At 41.6% G+C, this 23,596-nt stretch overlaps 2 long non-coding RNA genes across 2 annotated transcripts in view; both read left to right on the forward strand.

Moving 5' to 3' along the window:
- The window catches only part of LOC144589292 (uncharacterized), a 47,811-nt gene extending 34,859 nt beyond the window's left edge, over window positions 1-12,952 (forward strand). The window contains exons 3-4 of the long non-coding RNA XR_013545337.1: window positions 10,327-10,438; window positions 11,894-12,952. This is a non-coding gene — a long non-coding RNA (uncharacterized LOC144589292). The remainder of the gene's footprint in view (window positions 1-10,326; window positions 10,439-11,893) is intronic.
- A 1,155-nt stretch (window positions 12,953-14,107) lies between these two features.
- LOC140706974 (uncharacterized) lies at window positions 14,108-23,596 on the forward strand. Its single transcript, XR_012086958.2, has 2 exons — window positions 14,108-19,092; window positions 21,538-23,596. It is a non-coding gene; the product is annotated as an uncharacterized LOC140706974 (long non-coding RNA).

Consider the following 23,596-nt stretch of genomic DNA (forward strand, 5'->3'; position numbering starts at 1 on the left):
CACCCAGAGTAGACTTTGGTCTAGATGGGCTAAATAACAAACAAACAAACAAACAAACAAACAAACAAACAAACAAACAAACAAACAAACAAACAAACAAACAAACAAACAAACAAACAAACAAACAAACAAACAAACAAACAAACAAACAAACAAACAAACAAACAAATAAGGGGTGTGCTAGGGACTCAAGGGGATCTTCTTGCTGCCCACAGAATCAGACTCCTTTTAAGGCAGCTTGCTTTATGTCAATGAACCAGACCCATTAAGCCCCCAATTTGCTGAAGTGTCATCAGGTCCTGAAACAAAACGTTTCACAGACCTGCTACCCAAACTGGCCAGACAGAAACCAACATTCCTGCTTAACCCAACAGCTTCTAGTTCTGCTATGACTGTAAAAATATGGAAAGGGATAGTGAGCCACGTTCTATATTGACACCCCTAAGAAGGAGAAGAAGAAGTCAACTGTGCAAAATGCACAGCCTCTAATGAGTTGTCTCCCATCTAACTTACGGACGGATCTGAAAACCAAGAGGGCTCAATAACATGTCAGCTGTGAAAATCAGGTAAAGTGCATTCATGAAATGACCTTGCCATTAGTTCGTCTTAATGATAATGCTCATGATTCATGTGGCCAAAACTGAGGTGCCACACATGAAAGATATATGTAAGGGATATAAGTACAGACTGTAGATACCCAGGGGTGAGTGCACAGAGACACAGAATATGGCCTTGGCCACTCTGGTCTTGGTGCTTATAATTTTAAAACCACATCAATGATACATCGTGGTGGAATGGTGTAAGGTTTAGAGCAGGGGTGGGCAATTAATTTCTGTAGGGGGGCCCACATGAAAAATCTGAACTGTGTTCGGGGGCCAAACCAACTTTACTTAAAAATAAAATGAAACAGTGATGTTATGATTGTTTTTATTTTAAACTTGTTAATCTCCACAAATACTAAAGAGTTTTTTTGCAGTATGTTAAAGATAAGCAACTCATCAACTTTAGACAAAAAGCTATAAATGGTTTTGATATTCAAAACTGTCCGCGGGCCAGACAGGAGCGGCTCACGGGCCGTCTGTGGCCCTCTGGCTGCACTTTGGTGTGTGCATGTGACAGATGGACAAAGTGGGGACACAGCGATGAAGGAGTGCTTACCAAGAGCCTTGCCTCCTAGAGTCTATTGGAAGAGACAAGCAGGCTGAAGGATATAACACTATATACTATGCAAGTGAGTCACTGAAATGAAAAGCGACTTTGTTCTCAAAAACAAAAAAAAGGCAAAAGAAAATCTGATCGATATGGAAGGGTTCTACAGCTTGTCAGGCTGAACCCTAAAACCAGGTGAGGATTGCTAACATAGAGTCTGAGACCAAGCAGCCCTACAATATGAATGCAAAAACACAAAAATACAAACAATCATGGTGCACTTGATGGCAGGCTTGGGTTGGCTCTTCTGTCGTGCATGAAACAGTCTTCCATGTTCCCACTTGCATGACTTTCTGGTACACCAACACACTCGATGGCAGGCTTGCATCAGCTACTGTGCCATGTGAAAAACGGTCCTTCACATCGCCCTAATTAGGAATTGCTGGAAATGGCTATGTGGAGTTCTTGGCCAGCTGACCCATTCCCATCCTAGATGTATGATTCCCCTTTTTTTGGGTGAGGGAGGGAGGAATGAACAGGATTCCATAAAGCCAGGAGGCCACATTGCACTCACCTCTGCTTTACCTTTCTTAAATGATTCCTAATCCACTACTTGAATTGAAGAAGAGGCCTTACCTCCCTCAAACAAAAATTTCAATCTATAAACAAAGGCCAAGCAAAACCTATAGGGAGAGGTTCAAACTGAGCAGGCCTCATGGCATTCCTTACCAAAGAGGTGATTTGTTTTTCTAACCTCTTTAATGAACAGCCCTTAACCCTTAGGCACTAAAGCATCAACCAACCTGCCGGGAATAGTTAGCTTACAACAATTACTCACAGATTTCAACCTAGTCTCCAGGGCATAATGCTTATCATTTGGCATTTGCTACATCTTTACCCTGTGCAATAGCTGCCAAATTGCACAAGAAGCCCACAGAGAATATATTCCTCTTACTTCCCTCCGCCTTCCAGCTCTGTCAGCCTTCAAAACTTTTAATAAAGGTCTCTTTTGTTTGTGTTTATGAACTCTTGGTGTTGCTGCAGAAAGGTATCAAAAAAATTCTGCACTAGCTTCTCTGGAGCAAATCCCTGCCAGCCCTGGACATTGTTCTGTCAGCACAGGTGCAAAGTTATTCTAAAGCTTTCCTCTAAACCAGAGGGGGAGAAAGAGCAGAGCTTTCCAGCCTGGCTGTCATGCCTGCAGCTGTGGTTACAACACAACCAGAGGTTTCTGGGAGCAACACAGGCCTCTTTTAAAGCGCAGCAGCCTATTCTCAGAAGTCCCTCAGAGGATAAAGTCACCGTGGCTGGCCTGAGCATGAATCTTTTAATAGCATTTGCAGGTCAGGCTTATTCAAACAGCTTTTAACAGTTGGGTAATTTTACATTCTCTAAGACGAAAACGTCAACAGTTTGGTCCTTTGTGAGCTGACCCTTAATCTCCTTTGTACATTTGGTCAGAGAGTCTGTTCTCATTTTCTAAGCAGAAGAGGACAGTTTCTTCACTGCAGCTGACTTCCCGCTCGGAAAGGCAGGGAAAGGGCCTGTCAGTGCTCTGGTTACAGCTCCCTGATTGCTTGCCCAGACTGAGCAGACCTGGCAACCCTAAAAGCAATCCCTCAAAGGGGAGAGCGTCAATGGAGTAGAAGAGGCCAAAGGGAATCCATTGTTAGGAGCAACAGCACAGCAGTGGAGCTCTTTAACATGCTCCATTCACATCATTAAGATGCAGTTCCTTCATCCCCAGTTTTAAAGGGAAGAATGAGAATCCTGTTCTACAGAACTCGACACTACATATACTAGGCTTATTCAGGTGTTGGTTTAAAGCAGGTGGAGGCAGGTTCCTGAGGGTTGAGACCAGGATAGACCCTCTGACCCACATCTACCCCAAGACGGTACTTTGAAAGTGTCAGGCAGAACCAATGGTGGAGAAACTGTACTGGTAACTTTGCCATTCTAAGCTCAATTTAGTATTCTTCTGATACTTATTTTCTGAAGTGGGGATGTATAGTAGATGTTCTGGGGCTCCTAAGGCTTGCAATCTGCCATGGTGCCACAGACTGGACACAGCAAATCAGTGGTACGGTAGCAGGCCCACCCACACGCTCCCCAGCTTAACTTGAAAACAAAATGGGTAAAGAGTGAACATTTTGTATTAAATGCAATTCATATTTCCAAGAGGCTTCTATGCATGTAAATTGGTTATAAAGAAAGAGGCACACTCTCTGTTTACATTGTCCTTAAGTGAAATGTGCAGGTTTGGTGGCAACATTTAATGGAAAATGGAAGTGAAATTGCTAATGAGACTTTAGAGGCATCCAAAGCTGGTGAGTGACATTGAGCATATGTACTTTGTATATCTGGTTTGAAGTCCTGATTTTAGGACCCAAATATCTATGGAACTCCTCTTCCTGTATCAGGTTACCTGTGACTGAAGGTCATCCAGAGAAGGTCCCCTGAATGTATGCCAAGTGCAGTCTCCTTTTTTTTTTAGTGCCCCGATTACTTATACTGACAGACATTGGAGGTCTGACAGACACCAATACTGTCTCAACATGTTTTCATCCCTCCCCTTGCTATTTTAATCCACTGAGGTTATCTATCCATTGATTTTATTTTCTGTCTTCTTTTATGGATGGTACGTTTTCTTCATTCTGAAGTATATGGTCGTCTTTATTATATGCTTGTACCAACTGTGAGATCTGCAAAGATGGAGGCCAGTCTAAAGCTACTGAAATCAATCAATCAATCAATCAGTCAGTCAGTCAGTCAGTCAGAAGATGAAAGCCAAGAAATAGTATCCAAGAATTCTTCTACCATCACGTCACTGACTGCTTGACTGTATGTCCAAGGCTTGCTTACTTGAAGGTTTAACATTCCACAATTAACATTCTCACAAGTCAAGCAGCAGCTTGAAAGGGGATCTGTCAGCTAGTTATATTCTTGTTTGTCTTCCTCCACATGGCCACAGAAGAAATGGTATTAAACCTGATACACAGAAACTATTCCCAACAAAGATACGGCTGAACTCCTGGAATAACAATGTAACATAAACACAGTCAAGTACAGAAGTAGAGCAGAATGGGGGCACCGACCTTTTCCCTTTGCTTTGCTTTCGTGCTGCTTTCCAAGTTAAAATCTGGCAGAGCTAAACCTGTTACAAGCTAAGTTTACTGTCACAATGGGATAAAACATAATATGCTCTGCTGGAATTTAGATATGTATTCCAGGCCAAGAGTTGTTCCTGTGAGAGTCACCGTACCTTGCTTTGTCCTAAAGGCAGCTGTGGGGTCAGATTAGCCCCTGTTGGAAGTTGGAGCAGTTTATACAGAACACATTTTGCTTACTTTGATGGATAGACAGAACCTGTGTATACTGAACCAAAATTAGTAGCATATGTGCAGGTAAAAATGCTAACCCAGTAGTGTAGCTTTCCCCATTCTAGCATCTTCCAGATGTTTTGAACTGCGTCGTCGTAGTTTAGTCGTGTCCGACTCTTCGTGACCCCATGGACCAGAGCACTCCAGGCCCTCCTATCTTCCACTGCCTCCCAGAGTTCTGTCAATTTCATGTTGGTTGCTTCGCAGACACTGTCCAGCCATCTCATCCTCGGTCGTCCTCTTCTCCTCTTCCTAACATCAAGGTCTTTTCCAAGGAGTCTTCTCTTCTCATGAGATGGCCAAAGTACTGGAGCCTCAACTTCAGGATCTGTCCTTCCAGTGAGCACTCAGGGTTGATTTCCTTTAGAATTGATAGGTTTGTTCTCCTTGCAGTCCAGGGGACTCTCAAGAGCCTCCTCCAGCACCACAGTTCAAAGGCATCAATTCTTCGGTGGTCTGCTTTCTTTATGGTCCAGCTCTCACTTCCATACATCACGACAGGAAAAGCCATAGCTTTGACTATTCGGACTTTTGTTGGCAAGGTGATGTCTCTGCTTTTTAAGATGCTGTCAAGGTTTGTCATCGCTTTCCTCCCAAGAAGCAGGCGTCTTTTAATTTCGGGGCTGCTGTCTCCATCTGCAGTGATCATGGAGCCCAAGAAAGTAAAATCTGTCACTGCCTCCATATCTTCCCCTTCTATTTGCCAGGAGGTGATGGGACCATTATCTTAGTTTTTTTGATGTTGAGTTTCAGGCCATTTTTTGCACTCTCCTCTTTCACCCTCATTACAAGGTTCTTTAATTCCTCCTCACTTTCTGCCATCAGAGTGGTATCATCTGCATATACTGTATGAGATTGTTGATATTCCTTCCGGCAATCTTAATTCCAGTTTGGGATTCCTCCAGTCCAGCCTTCCGCATGATGTATTCTGCATATAATTTAAATAAGCCGGGGGACAATATACAGCCTTGTCGTACTCCTTTCCCAATTTTGAACCAGTCAGTTGTTCCATATCCAGTTTTAACTGTTGCTTCCTGTCCCACATATTGGTTTCTCAGGAGATAGACAAGGTGGTCAGGCACTCCCATTTCTTTAAGGACTTGCCATAGTTTGCTGTGGTCCACACAGTCAAAGGCTTTTGCATAGTCAATGAAGCAGAAGTAGATATTTTTCTGGAACTCTCTGTGCATGTTAGCAATTCGGTCTCTAGTTCCTCTGCCCCTTCGGAATCCAGCTTGTACTTCTGGGAGTTCTTGGTCCACATACTGCTGAAGCCTACCTTGTAGGATTTTGAGCATAACCTTGCTAGTGTGTGAAATGAGTGCAATTGTGCGGTAGTTGGAGCATTCTTTGGCACTGCCTTTCTTTGGGATTGGGATGTAGACTGAACTGCAACTCCCATCAATACTGGCTAACATGGCCACTAGTTGTGTATCTTGGGAGCTGAAGTCCCATAACCCTGTAGGGCACCACATTGGGAAGCCATAGAAAAACAGCCTCCTTCCTTCCTTCCTTCCTTCCTTCCTTCCTTCCTTCCTTCCTTCCTTCCTTCCTTCCTTCCTTCCTTCCTTCCTTCCTTCCTTCCTTCCTTCCTTCTATTTTATTTCTTTCCTGCTTCAGGAAAGCTCACTAACATGATTTATAGAACAAACATATCCCAAACAGATAAAATTAAAAGGACAAAAAGTTTTGAAGTGTAACCTCAATTAAATGGATTACCATATTAAAACAACAGCTAAATTCAAAGTGATTTAACAGCATCTCCACAAAAGAATTGGAGGTTGTTCATGACTTTGTGTACCTCGGCCCAACCATCTCTGACACCCTCTCTCTAGATGTCGAGTTGGATAAACGCATTGGCAAAGCAGCCACCATGTTCTCTAGACTCACAAAGAGAGTGTGGCTCAATAAGAAGCTGACGACACATACGAAGATCCAGGTCTATAGAGCATGTGTCCTAAGCACACTCCTGTACTGCAGTGAGTCCTGGACCCTTCGTGCATGGCAGGAGAGGAAGCTGAACACCTTCCATATGCGTTGCCTCCAACGGATTTTTGGTATCACCTGGCAGGACAAAGTTCCAAATAGAGTAGTCCTAGAATGAGCTGGAATTTTCAGCATGAATACATTACTGAAGCAGTGACGTCTACGTTGGCTTGGGCACGTCATGAGAATGGCTGATGGTCGGATTCCAAAGGATCTCCTGTATGGAGAATTAGTGCAGGGAAAGCACCCCAGAGGGAGACCACAACTGCGATACAAGGACATCTGCAAGCGAGATCTGAAGGCCTTAGGAATAGACCTCAACAGATGGGAAACCCTGACATCTGAGCGTTCAGCCTGGAGGCAGGCACTGCATCACGGCTTCTCCCAATTTGAAGAGACCCTTGCCCAGCAGGCCGAGGCAAAGAGGAAGGCACAAAAGCAGCAAAACCAGGGAGCCGGACAGGGGACAGATTGGATTTGTCTTCAGTGTGGAAGGGACTGTCACTCTGGAATTGGCCTTCTCAGCCACACTAGACGCTGTTCCAAGTTCTCCATACAGAGCACATTACCATAGTCTTTCAAGACTGAAGGATGCCTATACTATACTAACAGCACATCATTTTCTAAACAAATGAAAAGCTCTTTCTGTTAAAATGCCTTTCTGTAGCAGCCTGTTTGGTGCCAAAAACCTGGTTGTAAGGAAATTTATTTGCCTGTTAGTGGAAGGACAAGAAGGAGGGGCCAGCATGGCCTCCTAGGAAAGGAGTTCTGCAGCTTGGAGGTAGACACCCGAAAGGCCCTGTTTTATGTCCTCATCAGATTTGTCTGATCAAGAGAAGGGTCCCTCCTGAAGGTCTTAATGCCCAAGCATATCAGGAAATATGGTCTTTCATATAGCCTAGATCCAAGTCTTATAGGACTAAACTAGCCCTTTGAATTAATCCCATGAAACAAGTGGTTAGCCAGTGTAGCTATCACGACAAATGAGTTATGGACTCCTGAAGTCTATAGGAGACCATTTTTGAGACTACCAGCAGCACAACTGACTGTGCCCACATTTCATTTTCTTGACTGAAATATAGGCTAGCCTTAGTATCATATGCTGAAAACCACTAGTTTGAAAAGTAAGTGTTTTCCCTCTCTTCTAAATTCTTACCCAATCTTTTTTTAGTCCTAGGTCAGTGATAGTGAACCTTTTTGAGCCCGAGTGCCCAAAATGGGGGGGGGGGGACAACCAGCGGGCAGCAACAGAATTGGATGTGGTGGCGGAAGGGGGAATCCTGGGCACAGAGGTGCCTGGAGACACACCACTCAGATCCGCCGCCAGCGCCAGCTACTCCGGATCCCGGTCATAAATACTTCTCCACAGATTTTTTTTAAAATGACAACTCTTTCTGTTTTAGAGGACAGGTTATGTCTTCATGATGGGACACAAACATTGCATGCAGAAGATCTCAGCTTTAATTCCCAGTATTCTATGAGAAATGTCTAGCCAGAAACACTGAAGAGCTGTTTTCAGTCAGTGTCAAACATACAAAGATCTGACTCTGCTCAAAAAGAATTCCCATCATATCCAGTAGAATTTACTTCCAGCCATGTGGGTTTAGGATTATAGTTATATATCTTCTAATTACAGCCTCCCTCCGTACAAAATATCTCCAAAAACTGTGTTTTACTGAAAAAAAAATTCCAAAGAAATTTGGAATCTGCCCAGTCTGTTGGCAAAAAATAAAGGTGAGACATTTTAAAGACTTAAAGATTTATTTCAGTGTAAGAGGTTCAAATAAGGATTAGTGTTGTTGAACTACTCCAGTGGAATTTCTCCAGTGACTGCTTGACTTGGGTTCAAATGATGAAGACTTTGTCAATGAATCCCCGACAGAGAGAAGGTTTCTAGGTATAAGAATGGAGGAAGTGTTTTTCCAGGTCAGCCATGAATAGGTTTACATTCTATGGCACCATAGCTGTGCCTGGAGAGACATGTAATTGCCAGACATGTAATTGTGCTTTATGTAGCTAGGGTGCTGAAGACATATGATCTGAGGACAAGGTCCACATATCCAGATACCACAATGGTAACGGTACCAGTACTTGAAACAATGGGAAGTCCAGGAATTGTATTTTGGGTAGCAGGTAGAAAGAGTCTGTTGAAGATTTTATGGTATATCTGTTAGGATTTAGTCATTGATGTCTCCATGGGATTCTTTCATTAGGTTTAGTAACTGGGTTTGTGGCTGGAGTGTGTAAAATTGGTTGTTGGACAGCTGTTTCTCAACCTTCTGTGTATAATCAATTTGCTCATGAAAACAATAATGCCTGCTTCATCTGCCTGTTAGATAATGGCATTAGGCTTGTTTATGAGGCTATACATAGATGGCCTTGAACTTCATCCAGCTGAGATTGTGTAGCAAATTATGTCCCTTTGTTGGTTATTTCAGCCTGTGCTTTCAATGTAGAAATCAAATTCTTTGCTTCAGCCTTTAGAATATTTCCCTGTAGAATTCTTCTTTCTGTAGGGATATGTGCCACGGAGAAGCACGACGGTGAGTTGTTCCTCATCCTTATTTAGGAGCCTGGAATGGTACCTTTGTGCCATTGGGCCAATTTTCTTGTGGTCTTTGAAGTATTCCTTGAGTGTAAGATGATGGAAAATGGTTTCCAGTTTACCTCAGATCTGTATAATCTGCATGGACTTGGTGGGGCAAAATGATAGGCCCTTGGGAATCATAAAGGGGGAGATGATATGGAAGGGGAGAGGGCAAGCAAGAGAAGGGTTTGGGGGGTGTGATGTTTACCACATGGCCCCTGCTTGTTTCCCCCAAACAAAGGGCTCATGCTATGTCCTCCCACCAGCAGATACCAATTGGGACGTTCCCTCTTTTCTTCACTGCCAGCAATGACTTTCCTTTATCCACAATATACAAAGAACTTTAGTCAGACACTTGTCTGGTTACTGCCAAGAGAACTTATTTATTGAAGTGTATTAACTTTAATCAGAATCAGAGATGTTCTTTATTCAATGCATACAATCAAATCAGTAAAATATCATATGTCTTGCCACATACTTAATCACCACCTGCTCTATCTATTAATCTTGACCAGCTTATCTCTGTTAGTATCTGTTCTCACTATCTCTCTGACTATCTGTCTCTCTCTCTCTGCAAATTCTTTCTTGTCTTTCATCTCTTCTGCCAAAACCTCTTATATCCCCTGACTCCACCCCTCCACTCCTCTCATAGGCTCATGCAAATGAGATCCTGAATATGATTGACAGGAGTGATGTGGGGCAATGGATCATTGAGTCCAGCCCCTGTCAACAAGGCACAGTGGGGAATTGAACTCCCAACCTCTGGCTCCACCACTGGACTATCCAGCAGCTCGTCATGTAACTGGTCTCTCCAAAGGGAAGAAGATTAAGAGTGAGAGAAGAGTGAGATTTTACTTCTTTTTTGTGGAAAGACTTTATTTTAGTCACCTAATCCATATGGCAGTTTAACACCAACTTGACTGTTAAAAATGTGCCTCCTCTAACTTAACTGAATTAGGTTTGGAGGCTCACTAACAGTTAGATAAACTATGCACTCTTTTCTACTAACTTTACCATCTTTGCTCATTCCAGTCGAGCAAAATTCAAGCCATAACAGCGGTGCCTGTTATCTGCAATGCCTGTTATCATACGAGATATGATGGAACACCATGATAAAGAGTGTCGTGAAGATCTGAACCACATTAGACTATATGAAAGAATTGGCACTGAGCAATTCCTTAGAACTGTAGGATTTCTTAATGCAACCTCTCTGTTGGTTTGTAGGTGTTCTCTCCAAAGCTCAAAACAGGGATATAAGGAGAAGATAAGGCCATGGTTATATTCAGGGAAACTGCAAATGTTTTGGGAAGTAATTGCTGTAAACAGCTTGGAAAAGGTGAGTAAGCAGATGATAGATCAGTAAATTTTAGGACCAGAACATTTGCTAGATTTATAGAGGGGAAAAGTTATTCCTTGCATGAAGAATTCTGGGATAAGATTAGGGTTGCTCAGTGTTTCATTAAAGAAATTTAGACAATGTGAGTTGAAGGCATTTTTTCCATTGATAATTACAGATTCCATTCACTCCAGAGACTTTCCAATACTTTGTCTTCTCCAATGCTTGACATGCTTCCCTGACATATATTTTACAGAGGACCACAACTGGAAGGCTGGTGTATATTTCATGTTAATTTTTGAGCCAAGGGGCATTTAAGTTAAGACCACAAATTTACCCAGTACTTTTCAAAATCTTCCTTAGGTGGTACAGTATGTATGTATGTATGTATTAAAAATACTTACATCCAGTCTTTCTCCTAAAAAGAAGCCAAGGTGGCTCACACTATTAAAATAAACAATACGAGAAGTTAAACAATAAATTATTACCATATTTTAAAAAAGAATTAAACAAATATAATATTAAAACTAGTAGATAAAAAAACCTTTAAAATAACAACAATGAAAACAAAGCAGTCCCTTTTTTTTTTTTTAAAGCCCTATTTGAGCTTCTCTTCTGCTTGGGAGAAGCTGAGGTGCAGCTATTTCTAATTCATTTCGAATTTATACCATGTTTCCCGGAAAATAAGACAGGGTCATATTAATTTTTGCTCCAAAAAACGCAGTAGGGCTTATTATCAGGGGATGTTTTATTTTTTTTTTTCATGTACAACAATCTACATTTATTCAAATAGAGTCATGTCATCTTCTGGTTGCTGCACCATGATGGAGGGCATAGTTTCTCTTAACTAGGGCTTATTTTTTGGGTAGGGCTTATATTATGAGCATCCTGAAAAATCATACTAGGGCTTATTTTCAGGTCTGGTCATGTTTTCGGGGAAACAGGGTAGTTCTGCAGCTTCCTTTTTATGGTCTTCACATAAGTCGTTGTTGTCATAATTCTTATTATTTGGACTACAGATCCCAGAATTCACATGGCCATGCTGGCTATGGGACTCTGTGAGTTGTAGTCTAAATCAGTAACTTTACAACTAGCTGTCTCAGTATAAGATGTGTTGACACTGGACCTGCTTTTAGGATTCAGTGACTTAACAGAACAATAAGTAACAGGAACTAAGTAAATTTAACACAGGAAGAATTGAATGAAGCTTCTGGGACAGAAATATTCCGCTAAAAATTAATGCAAATTGGCTGAAATGCAAAGTGCTGTCATGTAGATTGAAAACAGGCTGAGAACCATAAACAAAGAGTAATGAATGATAAAACAGCCAGGCATAAAGTTCATCAGGAAGTATCCATAGGGATCTGGGTTAGATCTGGTTTTATTTAGCATATATATTAACGATCTGGAAGAGATGAATAAACAAAATGTTAACTCAGTTTATATTCGTTGTAGAAGATTATAACAAATTGGAGGTGTTGCAAAAAATGAAGAAAAGAAAGGAACCACACACATCCCAGCATGCTCTGAGCTGAAATGTGACAGAAAGTGAACAACAGATGCAATTTAGAAACAGGAGAATCTGAAAACAGAGGCACTCTGTGGAAGGAAGCAACCTGGAATGCAGTAATATAAAAAGCTTTGATCCCCCTCTGACAGACAGGAAACTTGTTAAGAAAGATCAGAACAAGACACATCTTTATGTGTATAACCCAATGAATTAATGCATGAGGAATGCCATACCTTGAATGGTGGAGTGCAAGAGGCAAGACTGCCCCTCTGGTCATATTCTTCCTATTGTGTTGCTCACCCTGAGCACTATCACTGCCAAGACGGTGGCCCAGCTTGTATAAAGTAGCACCCCAAATCCTGCAGTGCTATCCTGTGTCTGGAGCCATACGAAAGAGGTTACATCTGATGGTGCTGGGAGAGAGGTAGTCATCCGGAGTAGTGGTGCTAGTTCTGGTTCTCTTGCCATATGAAGCACAGAAATAGTTAGAACATTTCATTTCATTTCCGTAAAAAGAAAAAAAAATGTTATATCCCGTCTTCTGGTGCTCTCTCCTTCTATAAAGCTATAACAAAGAAATTTGTTCTGGCTTTGTTTCCAGATATGAGACCAGCTTTATAGCTGCACTGAAAAGATAAGGAAGTAAAGGTCAAGCAGGATAATTCTGATCTATTGTTTTTTTTAAATGGAAATGCTATATTTCCAAAATGGCCATGCTGTTTTTAAAGTGACAACAGTCAGCCGACCGAAACAAATATGCAAAGCTCTCTAACAGTTTTTAATTAACAATGTTAATAAACATGCCCTGCTTCCATATGCCACAGTGTGCATGAACCAATCAAGCCGCAGAAGCTTGGCAAGTCTTTTAGGGCACTTAATTGTGTGGACTTTTATTGCCTTCATGCTAGCCATGCTTATCATGTGTCACAAATGCAAATCCCAACAGGCAAACTGGTCTCTCTACAGGCAAATTCTTGTACTTTCAGACACAAATAACCCCCATGATGCAGCTGCGTCCATGGAGTAGAGGACAGACAGAGTATTGGCAGGACTTATGAATAGGGACTTGCCACTACCCTGTTTCCCCGAAAATAAGACAGGGTCTTATATTAATTTTTGCTCCAAAAAAAGCATTAGGGCTTATTTTCAGGGAATGTTTTATTTATTCATGCACAACAATCTACATTTATTCAAATATTGTCATGTTGTCTTCTTCTGGTTGTGTCAGAGTATAAAATTTACAGGCCTGAGCAGAACAAATGTACTAATGAGCAGCCATGATGTTCAGGTGTGTCAAAATGCTGAGTCACTGTGACTCAGGAGGGCTGGCTCAAAGATGATGCAACATCTGTGTTGATTGGACACAGCCAGATGCATAAGTGTGTGTGTGTGTGTGTGTGCGTGTGTGCGTGCGTGTGCGTGCGTGCGCGCGCGCGCGCGCGCGCATGTGTGTGTGGACTGTGCAGAGAAGATGTACAATGGTGCATCGCTTGATGATGTTAATCCGTTCCAGCAAAATCGCTGTAGAGCGAAATCATCGTCAAGCAAAATTAAAAAGCCCATTGAAATGCATTGAAAACCGTTCAATGCATTCCAATGGGCGAAATACCTGCTCGTCCAGTGAAGATCCATTTTCAGGTACCCGTAAAGTGAAGAATCCGTCCCTAACACAGCGAGGAGCCATTTTGCACAGCGGGCGGCCATTTTGAAACCCGACAATCAGCTGTTTTCTGATCGCGAAAAATAGATTCCCAAAGCAGGGAACTGATCATCGTAAAGCGTTTTTTCCCATAGGAACATCGTTTTGGGATCGCAAAAGCAATTGCAAAAACCTAATCGTCAAGCGGATTTGTCGTTTAACGAGGTAATCATTAAGTAAAGCACCACTGTATTCCTGCTATTCTGATGAATTCATGGTGTCATGCTGTCACTCTGTATACTTGTAAATATCCTGTAAATACACATCTGGTGGTGGAAGAAGCTGATCGTGTTTGTGTGAGTCATTTTGCCACAAGGACCTTGAAGTTACTCTGCTAAATTTCCGCATGTTCACGCACTAACAAGGGGGTATGGGCCCAGCGACGTGCCCTGTGAAGACCGGCCTGGGCAAAGAATGTTGGTGAGTACCAGTGGGTGCCACTATAGCGGATGGAGGAAGAGTTGGAGGTCCTGGAAGGTGGGAGTTCTGATATTGAGAGCCCAGGAGGAGATAGAAAACGGAGAACTGAAAGCAGAGCCACCAGCATGCAGGCGTTTGCGGGAACTAGCATGGGAGGTTTTCCCCTGACAGGATTAAACGAGAGAAATTACCAGACGTGGTCCGTCAAAGCTGAAATGCTATTAAGGAGGGAGGATGCCCTGCACAATGATGGAGGGCAGGGTTTCACTTAACTGGGGCTTATAGTTGGGGTAGGGCTTATATTATGAGCATCCTGAAAAATCATACTAGGGCTTATTTTCGGGTTAGGTCTTATTTTCAGGGAAACAGGGCAGTTGGATGATGCTTTCATGCCAACAGACTTGTACCGTTTCAGAGGTTACTTCCTGCACCAGACTGTATCCCTGGAGATATTTTGCATATATCATTTTAGAATTTTTGAACAGGGGCCATGTATTCTTCAGTATTTTCTTCTTCAATAATAAGCATTTGTCCTCTAATGATACATGTTTCAGACCTAAACTGCACACCCATCCTACCAAGCAGTTACAATTAGTGTCTGTGTGTTTTAAGTTGTTTGAAATATGTAAACCATCTTTCTGCCAAGGACACCAAGAGGACTGAAATAAACATAGAACCAACAAGATGCTACAATAAAAAGTAACTCTAGCTCTTTAGGTGGAATTCACTATTGCTGCACAATCATCATGACTCCAGAGGAATGCTATCCACTATCCACTGGAAGCCACTTACCCTTAAAAGTGACGGAAGGTCAGGCAAGATTTTTTTAATGCACTAATGTGCCAATACAGTCCCATAGAATCTGTAGCAAAGATGAGCACAACTTGTTTTTCCCATAATGATAGGGTGGGGGAAAAGTCACCCATAAAAAAATAAATGCTATGACTATTGCTATCACTCATAATAGAAACTTAGAAAAATGGGAAAGGATGGAACTCTCTCCCATACGAGACCAGGCTGGCCCCATCTTTGCTTTCTCTTCAGGCAAGCCTTCCCTCAGTAATCTCGCTACCTGTATGTCATTTTTAGATGGATTGTAATTGTGTTTTCCATTTTTGGGTTTTCCCTTTCTCAGGGTGACTTTTCCCCCCTCTCTTTTTAATATTTATATATATTTGTTCTAGCCTTAATAGTGCCTTTTAATAATGTCAGATGCCTTTTTATGCTCATTGTTCATTGTTCTTAGTTTTAAACACTGTATTGTCTTTTGATGCTGTTAATCACCATTGCATACTCATTTTTCTAAATTTTAAATATTCTCTCTCAATGTTGTAAGCCACCTTGGGTCTTTTTAGTGGAGTAAAACTATTTTAAATAAATACATGAATAAATAAGTGTTTCAGAGATGCCAGGTATTTTGAATATCTTGAACACTCTTGTCCTTCAATACATGTGCTGTTTCTTCTAGCCACTCAGGCTGTCTTGCAAAGCGTTTTTGCACATAGAACGCACAGCATTGTATAAATGCAGCCATTTTTCCTGCTGTTGGAGGAAAGGTCCAGGCCAAGCAGGTGACAAGGGAGATGGCATAAGAGGCAGGACTTTTCATTCATGGTGCAAGTGGCACACAAGGAGACCCATTCTCCGCCTTCTTAGTTAGGATTGTCAGCTCTCATGACACCGGATTAAGTCTCAGGAAATTGCTGTGTTTCTTTGGTTCTTCAGGGGGTGAGAGAAATCTCAAGACAAGCAGCATGGCAGAGGAAGAAAGCATGATTCTTGTACGTGACATGGTTTTAAAGCCTGGGCACTAATCTCCACTGCTTTCCAGCTTGCACCACAGTGCATTTTGCCATCTGCTTGGCTGCCAAGCAGATGTTTGCATGGATGCCTTGCTGAGTTTTTTTTCCCTGGGCTTTCTTTTTGTCTTCTCACCACATGGCCTGGGGGTGGAGCCTAGGGGTGGGACTTTCTGCTTTAAAAGAGCGTGTCCCAGGACTCTGGACCCTTTTCCCTAGGAAGCTGGGCTGAGGGCGAAGGCCAGGTATGTTTGCATGGAAAGTCTCAAATTCTATCTCTGGCCTTAATATGGTAAATAGGAAAGCCAATTAGATTTGCATAAGCCTGGGAGGCAGGAAAGTTTTAAGTGTCAGATCATACTTCTGCACTATTAAAGAGCAGGCCAGGTAGGTGGGGCTCGTCAGCCATGGAAGGCAGCCCATCTAGGAGAAGGAAAACTCCGATTTCAAACCTCCACTGCCTTGTGGCTATATCGACTCATGGAAAAGGCTTCAGGAGTTAACCTCGAGGCAAAATCCGGAGCTGGAGTCCTGAAGGCAGCATGTGTCGTTCTGCCAACTCCTGCGACATTGCTGGAACCAGTTGTATTGGCTCTTGCCTTTCCATTGGACCATTTCAGCAATGTGGAGAGGGGGGATCTGCTGCTTGGGTAACAACCTATCCTCCATATTACCTTACCCGGGCTTCATGCTCTGGAGAGGACACTCCTTGATTCAGAGCATGTTACCATAGTCTCTCGAGACTGAAGGATGCCTATGCTGGCTGCCAAAATACCTGGCTTTCCTTCCACTCCACTCATGGTTGCCATATTACCTGAATGGCTGGCTCTATCTAGATTCTGGGCTCAGTTTCCACAAACGTCTGGAAGAGAAACACCCTCCTCTTTTGCTTGCCTGGACTCCATGATATTTAATAAGGATCTCTGTCTGTGACAAAAAGCCTCGTCTCAGGTTCCGAAGTCTCAGTGAAAGGAATACTAGTGACCTGGCAATAATAGAGTGGATATTGACGAGCTGGCTCTTTTGACAGATACTTGGTCCAGAACAAAATTTTGCAAGGGTATGGAACATCTTTCAGTTGGAAAGCTAAATTCAGTTTAGCCGACAGAGTGCTGTCCTCTGAAGATGCCGGCCACAGAGACTGGCGAAACGTTAGGAAGAACAACCTTCAGAACACGGCCAAAGAGCCCGAAAACCCCCACAACAACCCTTAAATTCAGTTTCTTAACAGTTCTTGGGAGTGGGCAGAGACAAAGACAAAAGGGTGCAACCAAAATTACTAGCATATTTTGGCTGAAAAATATTTCTGCCTGCAATGGGCTTGAGGACAAGGCTTTTCGAACATTTAGACTGGGGAAAAATCCAAACAAAAGCTGGAAATGACCAAACAATGGTGTTGGGAGGAAGAGAGCAAAGCCCTCTTGCAAAGTCCAGAGGGACGGATTCACCATCAAGATCTGTTTTTTACATTCCAGGGATGTACAGTAATATTAATTGTTGCTGAACACATCATAGTTATGGATCTGGTGCTTTTGGCACCTTTTCAAAACATTTTTTCTTAGAAAATATTATTAATGTCAACTGCCTCAGTATTCTGTTGTTTATGATGTTAAAAGGAGGCAGCTAGCTGGATAGCCCATTGAGGATGTGGTCCCACTGGCAATAAGAATCACGGTTAAATTGATTTATCATTTCCTGGGCACATGACATATGGGTGAAATTGATTTATATGGACTACAAAGTGAGTTTTTTTTTTCCAGCTAACTGGCAAGGGCTTTTTAAAATACCTAAATAGATTCAGTTAAATGTGGTTTTGTGGATGTGGATGCTGCTGTCATTTTAATTTGTGCCTATGTATATTTTGGATAGCAGGGGCATCACTGTTTTTCCTTTTAATTTTTCTGTATTCTTTCATAAAACGTTTATCGCTGCATCACTTCATCAGTGCTTTCAACATTACAACCACCTCTCGTGTTCTCTCCATTTGGATGATGAAGGAGCAATCAGAGCAGCAGAAGACCAGTGGGTGCAGGGCTAGTGCAAGGGGTGAACTGCATGACATTGCCCCCCCCCCCAAAGCAGTATCCAGGAGAACAGTGGAGGGTCTGAGGCTCCAGCTTTGGCTCCCTTCCTGCTGAAGCCACTGGACACCAGTCTTCAGAAATGCCTTTTCCCTGAGTTTACTCTTCTCAAGTTCAGCTACAGCTGAATGCCTATGTGCCAGGTGTTTACTGTTGCTAACAGATGGAATTGTTCCTTGGAATATTTAATTCATAGCAGAATGTGCAGCTCCCGCTCTGTGCAATCCAGCTCTCATCCGATGATGATGATATAAATAAACAAAGAAATACACAAAGAAAAACAAAAATCATGTCCATCAAAATACCTGATAAATTAGTTCAGCAGTCTGGACTACAGACATATTCAGTGAATCATCATCTTCCCCAGGAGTAAATAAATTCAGATTAAGCCAAACTTGATTGAACCCTGCTGAAGTTTGGCACAGGGGACAGAATGGATCAGTCTGAAATCTCACATTAGGAACACATAATCTCATAAGATTTATGACTGTTATTGCTCACCACATATGTTTCTAGGTTACTGTTTGCTGTGCTAAGGATGGGATGCTCAGAGTTTATAAAGGTTTCCCAGTTGTTCTATACTTTAAGCTCTTTAAAGGCATGTGTACTTTGCTTAAGCTCACATACTTTCAGAAGTGAAAAGCAAACTTCAACCTTTGTCACATTCTTGATTCCCAGTCTTTCTATGTTTATATCCCTGGCCTTTAATTCACAAGACATTTGGATCAGGATTGTTGTAAACAGGTTTTTTTGGAGTGAAAACATTCAACTTTAATAGTAAGTATCCTTTGCACCTGAAGTTTCTTTATATCTCATTTCCGATTGCCAGATTCAAGAACTTGGGGTCCTTCCACTTGAGGCTTCGTTCATGAGTCCAGATAACGTCATCCTCTCCTTGTTCCCCTCTGGTGTTTTCCCACCAATTCTTCTATATTTTTTTCTTACCGGACATTTCTGTTACAGAGAGAAAGACAGAATAACTACACAGAATGACCTTTAACTGGTAACATTTGGAGCCTTCCATCTGCAAACACACTATGAGATGACCTTAAAGCATTTTTGCAGGAATTCTGGAGACCGCTTCTTCAGATGAAAAGGCTGCAGTCCACAAAGTTTATGCCAAATAAAACCTGTTCGTCTTTAAGGTACCATAAGACTCTTTGTTGGTATACTATTGTAGTTCCCTCTGCCTCCCAGTGAAACTCTCCCCTAGATGAATTGACTAGACCCAAAGTTCTTTTCTTCGAAGAGGTCTGGAAAGAAATTTCAGCAAAGGAGAGAGACAAAGCACTCTAGAGAGGGAATGCTGGAAACATACTGCTACTGGGTGTGTGTACATGTCAATTTTAAAATAAAGACATCTTTATTAAAGTGTATATATTTCATACCAAGAAAAATGTGCACGAGCATCCAAACAAATACAGATTGCAATCAGTTGTACCTGCTTGAGATTGTTTGAACTGCCTGAGTGTGTGATAATGCATATTCATCCCCCACACAAATGTAGAATAGTAGGATATATATGGTCAGCCCAAGATGTTGGCCATTTGCAGTCTTTTTGCATTTTCTGCTGGATTATTTCCTATTTCAATCTTAGCCCTTTTTGGTCTTTAATAAAGATGTCTTCCACATCAAAGCAATGTCTCTGAAGAGGAGAGACTGATGCTATCCACAGAGGCTCTGAACACAGGCTAGAATCCCAGTATTCCCTTGTATTGCACACGGAGTACACATACCAATCATGTCTGCTTTTCAGACATGTGGCTTTCGAGTCTTTAAAATGGTGTCAGAGAAAGCTGTGTACTATGATTCTTTCCTCATGTAAGGAGCACACTAGCCTCCTTAGAACCTGAATAGGATTTCTTATGTTTTGCCTATTGGAATAACACCCAGGAACCTGCAAGTACGCCTAATTAGGCAGATTATTAGCACTGGAACAAATAAAATGAAAGTATGACCATCAAACAACATGGAAACTTCAGAACTGGAACAAAGTGATATCACATCCCTGGATTTTGGGATGAGGTTTTCCCCATCGGTTCAGACCACAAGCTGTCATCATGTGAACAGTGTCAAATCATCCACTATGTGTACCAACAATACACACATGGAAAGGACTTGTACATGGAAGGGACAGTCCAAAGAGACCTTCAAGTACATTTAGCTAGCCATGAGAGGCTAGTGAGAAAGCATTAAGGGTGGTAAGGATGGAAAGTGCTGGCCACAGCTACTTGACGAAGAGTTAAACTAACTGATAAATGGTACGTGTGTTCCCCAGAATTGTTGCTTTTCCTCCTGAAGCAGATTTTCTTCAAAGACGTGCTTGCAAAGCAGAATTTAAAATTAAACCCTTGTTTACCTTTGAGGGACCAATCACAAAAATAAAAAATAAAAAAACACAGTCTGAAGGATGCATATAGATGCCAGCTTCATACAGAAAATTTTGTTATGGTAAGGAGATATAGTATGGTATGTACCAATATTCCCCTATGTACGCAGTGCTTAAGCTGCTACTAGACACTGAATAGATGCTAGAGGTTACTAGAGGGGGAAGAATCAGCTGTTAGAAACTGGCAGGAACTCGATTTGTATGATGAAAGTATGAATTATTTACCCCAGATATTCGGGTGTGAGAAATTCAAGGACAATAAGCATTATCCAGCCTAGATGGTCCCAGCATTGATGCCAAATGCTGCTATCCTTTGATGTCTGGTTTTCTTATTAATTTCTTCATTAGTGAAATGCTCTGCTCTTATTGTATCAGTTAGTGAAATATAAATATAGAGAAAGTTGGCTGTACATAGAGTTATAATCAAAAAATGTTCAACCCCCGTTGCAAATCAGTTTATTGTTCAAATTTACAAACTTTCAGCTGTTTATATCAAACAAATCAAACAAAAGCAATTGAAGTAGCTCAACACAATGAATGCTTCAGGTGGTTCCCCCAAATTCAACTGAAAATGCAACTTTTAATGAATTCTGTTGTCTTAAAATTAGTCAACCTCTTCATGGCAAAGCATCTTTAGTACTTAGTAGAGCACTCTTTTGCTGTTATGACTTGCTGCAAATGAGATGCAGAACCAGACACCAGTGGTCCTGAGGAGTCTTATCCCTTTCCTCATGACCAATGGCCTCCAGTTCAGTAATATTCTTGGTTTTGCATGCTGCAACTGCCTTCTTCAAATCCCACCAAATTTTTTGTGGGGTTCAAGTGAGGTGACTTTGATGGCCACTGTAGAATCTTCCAGGACTTCTTCTGAACCAAGCCTTGGTGGAGTTTGTGGTATGCTTGGGATCATTGTCCTATTGATAGATCCAATGATGCCCAAGCTTCAGCTTCCTCATAGACAGCATGACATTTTCTTCTAGGATTTCCTGATACTTCAATGAATCCATCTTGTGTATTCTCGAAGGCTTTCACTGCCAGGATCTGATGGTTGTTGTAAGTCTTTCGGGCTGTTTGGCCATGTTCTGAAGGTTTTTCTTCCTAATGTTTTCTTCCTAACTTTAGGAAGAAAAACCTTCAGAACACAGCCGAACAGCCTGAAAAACCTACAACAACAATTCATCTTGTCTTCCACATCCTGCAGGGTTCCAGTGCCAGAAGATGCAAAGCAGCCCCAGAGCATCATCAAGCCATCACCATGCTTAATTGCAGATAGAGTGTTCTTTTCAGTGTATGCTTCATTCTTCTTCCTCCAGACATACTGCTGATCCATCAGATCCAAGACAATCTCTGCAAACATTACTATAAGCGTACTGACTAGTCTGATCCTAAGATAAAGGATCAAAATGAACAGTTTGTCATATCACTCCCATAACGTTAGTGGGAGGAGATGCTCAAATTCTCCCTTTTCAAAAATTATTTATTATAGGGGAATTTTTATACTGAACTGGGCAACAGGATTGCTGTCTTCAATGAATGTTGTGTACCAGCTATTTTCTTTAAAAGAACCTAGGATCCACCAATAATGTTATAATGGTTGTACAGAAAAAAAAGGACTGCTAGCCCAGGGATAGCTACTATATTTGCATACCTCAATTCAATAAAATATGAAGGAACCATGGTTTAACCTATGTTGCATATCTCCCGTTTGCTGTAAATCAGTAGAACTCCAGTCGTACTAAGTAACAGACAGATAGAAGACAGCAGGACCAGTAAGAGAAGCTGCAGTTGCCTTGTCTTTGAAGCTACTGAGTGATGTGAAGATCCAGGACGTATGTCCAGGTTGCAGTGTGGAGCAATTAAAACAGGAAGTAGTGACTCATTCCAAGCATCAGTTCTAGGGGTTTGTGATGGCTACTAAGATTGGCTCTGAAGTTCTGGAACCTTGATTTATGTCTGGTTTGTGTGACTGAGGATATTTCATCCTGCTGCTGCCCTGTGGCTTGCAAGTTGACTGATTGCCTATACCTAGTTCTTTTCAGTGTTTACATTCTTTTATCACAATTGTCATGCTTCTGCTCTTTGACAGAAGCACTGAGTGATGGAAGCTGTTGGCTACTGCTGTTATTCAAGGGCTTGAATGATCTAAACCACCATATGGGTCTTCGGGAGACAATATAACTGGGACAATAACATATCATTGACAGACATTTCGTTTCCAGTGTTTTAAGTCCACTGAACATTATTTTTTTCAAATTGAAATTTATTATGCATACTTCAGGATATAATTCCATGTTTCATGTTTAAGTTCAAGATGGACGACTACCACCTTCACCCCCTTCATCCATATTTTTCAAAGGATACAGAAATTATAAATAAAAAATAATGCAGCATATCCTCACTGGACACTGAGTCACTAGAATGATGATTCTACCCTCAAGAAAATACTGTATAAACAATTCCATGGTCAAGACAACAAACTAGACAGAATTCTATTGAAAATTATGGAGCGTGAATTGAAGATCTCCTTGTGCAAAGCAGCAAGCTTTTTCACTTGTCTAAGGTGGCAATGAATCATACCTCTTCATGCAAATGATGAGGAAAAGGCAACTGCATGTAAAATGGACCACTGCACCCTTGGTGAAAGGAAGCTGGATTCAGGCCACTGTATCTGAAGTACAAAATCCAGCTGAACCCCTGTTCTTGTTTACCTTGCTGTCAGAAGAGATATGATAACACAGCATACAGCACATTTTTACAGATGTTTACCAAGGAGTAAATCCAACCCAATTTAATAAATTTTACTTCCTAGTTTGTGATTTTAAGATAGTCACAAGGTGGTGTCTCCCATGAATACTGGGATCTGGGAGTGGAAATGGCCTGCATGTTTATAGTGACATTCTATAGTTCAAGTTTAAAATATCATTTCAACCCATATACTGTATCACTTTTGGAGAGAGTACAGGAGCTTACACAGCCTAATAAACACTGTGCTTTACATCAACTGCTATTGCTACTATTTCTTTTGCCATAGCTGTTATTGCTGCTCTACTAACCACTGTTAATATTGCTGCTGACAACAACAATAAGTATCAAATAGGACCAGCTGCAGTGGAAGTAATGAACAAACAGCAACAACGGATACCTTTCTCAACTCCATAAATTAATTATTTTATTCATGATTTGACTTCTACCCCATCTCCCTCCCAAGGGGCCAGGATGGCTAGCATCCTCCATAAACACATGGAATTAGAAATCTAAAA

This window comes from Pogona vitticeps, chromosome 4 (assembly GCF_051106095.1).
Source record: "Pogona vitticeps strain Pit_001003342236 chromosome 4, PviZW2.1, whole genome shotgun sequence".
NCBI lineage: Eukaryota > Metazoa > Chordata > Lepidosauria > Squamata > Agamidae > Pogona > Pogona vitticeps.